Raw genomic sequence first — 4,662 nt, 5'->3', positions numbered from 1 at the left:
ATCAAATCCAACGCCCGATATTACTTCTCACACTTCTTACAAATAACTCACTTCTTATTCTAACCTCACCCTATATATATATAACAGTTAGTCGTGCACAATTAAGGAAGGGGATAACGATTAACAGCGAACGCAACAGGATCCAGGTGAGTTTCTAGCCCCATTCTTGTTATGTTTTCGGGGCTCTGTGCATACTCGATGTGAATTTTTAATACACTTATCCTAAGTGATAAGTGTATGCCATATGTGATTATGTGAAGAGTATAAATGATTGCTCGTCGATACGTGAACGATCTTCGGATATTGCACGTACTGTCGAGTTATATTTATGAATACGAATGTTATGTATAATGTATGAATGATATGTTTGAATGAATGTAATAATGGGGATGATAATGAAAGGAAGAGTAAGGATAAAGGGTTGCATACCCTACTAATATATGCGAAGGATAAAGGGTTGTATACCCTACTAATATATGCGAAGGATAAAGGGTTTCATACCCTATTAATATATGCGAAGGTTAAAGGGTTGCATACCCTAATAATATATGCGAAGGTTAAAGGGTTGCATACCCTAATAATATATGTGAATGTTATATGGTGAAATGCTCTTTAAAACGTAATGTATGAATATGAAAGAAAGAAAGTATGCATGTAAGTAAGTATATTGTACAATTGTATGAAAATATAACGTATGTATGAAGGTATGTAGTTATGGATGTATTGTATGATTAACTAGAACTCACTCAACGTGGCTGACTTTTAGTATGCACACAGGTGAGTAGGATGAGGCAGCTCGCTTGAGGGGAACACGTGACATTGAATAAGAGGCTGGCATCGGAGTACTCTAGGCATTTATGTTCAATGTTTTGTTTATTTTGAAAGACAATATGTTGTTTTAAGAAAAATTATGGATGATTGTACTGAATGGTTGACCATTTAATATTCCGTGAAATTTTTTAATTAACTCTGATACTTAGAACTGCGTTTATGAGTAAATCCAACGTCCAAATGTGAGGCACCAGTAACGAGGCCTTACACTGTATTTGTGAAAGTGTTTCCATATCCAACCATAATAAAGAAAAAGAGGTTCAAGAAGGTACAATAGTCTACAAGGAAGACGTCGAGCATGCTTACGGTGTTTTAAAGGCAAAATAGAGTATACTTAGGTGACCCGCCCGATCTCATAAGAAAGAGAAGATTAGGACTTGGTATAAGCATGCATTTTATTGCACACTAAGATTACAAAATATAACGGAAATGCAATATATAACCAGTCCACATAAGGATTCCTCCGAACGAGCCACTTATTGACGACAATGTCATTTTATAGTTGTAGAACTCAAGCTTACATTTACGAATACAATTCGATCTCATTGAACCGTTCAATGGCTAAACATCCCTTATTCAGGCCTAGAATAATTTAGTTAAATATTTAAATATTTTCTAAATTTAAAATACATAAATTTATGAAATTTATGTTTTTTTATTTAATTTATTTAATACTTTAATAAATTTAAATATATAAATATAGTTATATACTGAAATATAATAAATAAAAAGTTCCTTTGTTATTCTTCGTGAATTTTCATACACCCCTAATAAATCTCATTGCTTTAAACATGACACTCCCGAACGCTCAACTAATTAGCTTAGAGCTTTTTTTAAACTTAACCTTAAATCTCATTATAAATCATTAAAAAATTAAACTGGAATGCTATGCAGATTTCTTAAGTTTTAAATAGAATAAATTACATCTTTTGTCCTCTTAAGTGTCTTAAAATTAGGAACGAGTCTTTTACGAGATGTCTTTCACTTACTATATTACTATATATTGTTTATTTGGATTTTTGTCTCCTTTTTAGCATTCACTCTAACGAACGTTAAGTCTTTCACATAAGTCACCTTATGTGCACTGTACACTAGGGTAGTTTAGTGTTATTACCCTTTGAAGGGCTATTCGTGTAATTAACTTATAGATTTGGTTCTCGTACTCAATGATTATTTCAAATCGACAAATTATCGTTCATAACCCCCTCAAACTGGGTTTCTCAATCAGTTGCTAGTTTTTAGACATGTGGCAAGGAAATCATGGAAGTTTTGAGTGGTTGGGAATTTGGGGGGGGGGGGGGTTGAGATGGTGATGGCGGTGTTTGCGAGACGGATTAAAGTGGCGTTGAATCATGTGATGCGGTCAAGATACATGTGAACGACGATTATGCTTTGACCGACAATGATGCTCTGGGCGACGGTGGTGTTTTTTCGGAGAAGAACATGAGCAGCTAAAAGGGGGTGCAATTGAATGATGAGGAGATTTTGGAGAGAAGAAGGGCAGTCATGGGTCTACACTTAATATATTTTCTTTTACCTTTTTAATATTATTAAATTTATATGTAATTATAAATGTGTAGAAAAACCAAATATAAGTTAATTACAAGAATAACCATACAATTGGTAAAAAGATAAAAATGCTTTCATATGCATGAGGTGAATCAACAAAACTACTTAATATCCTTGGTGTAGTTGACTAAATCGAGATAAAAAATTCCTAATATAGGATAGTAACTGCAAGTTCTTTTTTTTAGTAAAAGGCTTTTTCCATAGTTTAAGATATTTATAAAACCCAAAAATGTAACTTACTGTCATATATAATAGCATCAAATATGTTTGTAAACTTGTATGACAGTATGAGACCAGCGGGGTGTTTGATTTGCGGGTACTATACCCGCAACGCAAAAATTAACTCCCAAACATGTGGCATATGCAACACAATAAAGAATCCATGACTGACTTAATCAACTTTAATTTCTATGCCGATATCCACCAAACAACAAGCCCTGAAAGCTGCCTTTTTCCACCACTAGTTTAAATAATACCTAGAAAACGACTCTTTAGTTCCCCTTGGTTAACCTGCACCTAGTTTTTCATTTTGTCATTTCGTCAACACATGCGTCCTTCCATTTATATTGACACAAGTCACTACCTCCCAGCCCACACACGATCAAATTAACATGAGTGGTGAAGCTGTACGTAAAGCCTGGGTCGTGGCTGCTAGCATCGGATCAGTTGAGGCGTTGAAGGATCAAGGTGTGGCGCGTTGGAACGCACCGCTTATGGAACTTCACAAGCTCCTTTCTTCATATTGTTATACAAGTGTCGATCGATCGTTGTTAAGTGGTGGGAAGTATTATTATAGAGTGGCAAGAAGAAATGAAGAGTCGATGAAGAAGGTTATGGATGTGAGCTGCTTTGGTCCCAATACTATTAGATTTTAAGGATAAATTATGATCATGTATGTATGACAACGTTCATGGGTTTTACATAGTTTAGCCAATATAATAAATAAGCATCTGCCTTATATCCTCATGAACAGGTTTTCTTATTCATGTTTATTTGTTAGATAATTGAATGAATATAAACAAGCAACGATGAGCATGAACAAACAACAATGAACATAAGCGAAAGGGATTGAATGTAAGTCACCGAATAAAATGTATTTGTTTGTTCATTCAAATCGTTTACCGATTACCTAAGAGTCTATAGTGGTAGGGTACCAAAAAGACTCAAATACCCTTAAGTATCACCTGCGGGTAGGAAAGGAATCCCTCATATGCCACCCGCGGAGCATATGGATCATCCGCATAACATGATAGAGGAACATCCTCATATCACATGCGGAAGCATCCAGGCACCCTCAGATGTCATCCGCATGATAGCACATCTATCCGCCAAGATTGACCGGAAGACAATGCCAACAGGACAGCTGTAGATAACCAATTACCATCTAGAAGAACATACTACGATTGTTACTTGAAGAATACGTGATTCGTCGACCAATGGATGGAGGACACCTGGCCAGGCTGTTATAACCGTGCACATGGCCAGGGATCAACTCATCCTATCATAGAATGACGCATGTCCAGGTTGTTATACCCATGCACATGGGACGTATAGTTCAACCTATCACGTGGAGACACGCGTCCAGACGGTTATGCGAGATCTTCTAGAAAGGGACAGCTGACCCAATCACAATTCCCAGATCCTTCGGCTATAAATACCTTCTTTATCTGCATGAGGTACAGATTCACTCCCAAGTATTTACTTTCTATACTCTGGTACTCTCTTTACGTCAGAACAGTACATATTCTCACGCCGGAGGGTGGTTACGGGAAGACCCCCCCCCCCCTCTTATCCTTCCCGTAACGAGCTCACGGTGTCTGTTTTGCAGGTTCCGGTCACTGGACTTTGGGAAGTTGTGCTCATTGGTTGTTATTGTAACCTACCCGGTTGACTCATTAGATCCAGGACCTGTTAAGGGGATTGGATCAGTGTTTCTTCATTGGCGCCATCCGTTTTGGTGTTAGAACTGCACAAGTTTTCGTTGGTTTTTTGGTTCGTAAGATATGAGTAAGCTTCCTGAAGAGCCGACGGGAACTCCTGTACCTGTTTCACGTGTTACAGATACCGAAACACCCATAGGCTTTGCCTCGAGTGTCTTCGCACGTATCACTACTCCGGGTAGTTCTGCTCCAGGAGATTTGGGATATTCCCCGATCCCAGCAGGTCCTACTCCGACGAACCTAGGGCATGTCACAGTGCCAGGAGGTTCTAGATCTGGCAATCCTGGGCGAATTACGAAGGAAACTCGTCGGACTCATTCAG

The sequence above is a fragment of the Bidens hawaiensis genome, unplaced genomic scaffold (assembly GCF_021521415.1).
Source record: "Bidens hawaiensis isolate Kalapana, Puna unplaced genomic scaffold, B.hawaiensis_p1.1 tig00028592_1, whole genome shotgun sequence".
In the NCBI taxonomy this organism is placed as follows: domain Eukaryota; kingdom Viridiplantae; phylum Streptophyta; class Magnoliopsida; order Asterales; family Asteraceae; genus Bidens; species Bidens hawaiensis.
The sequence above is the reverse complement of the archived record's forward strand: the minus strand, read 5'-3'. Positions refer to the sequence as shown.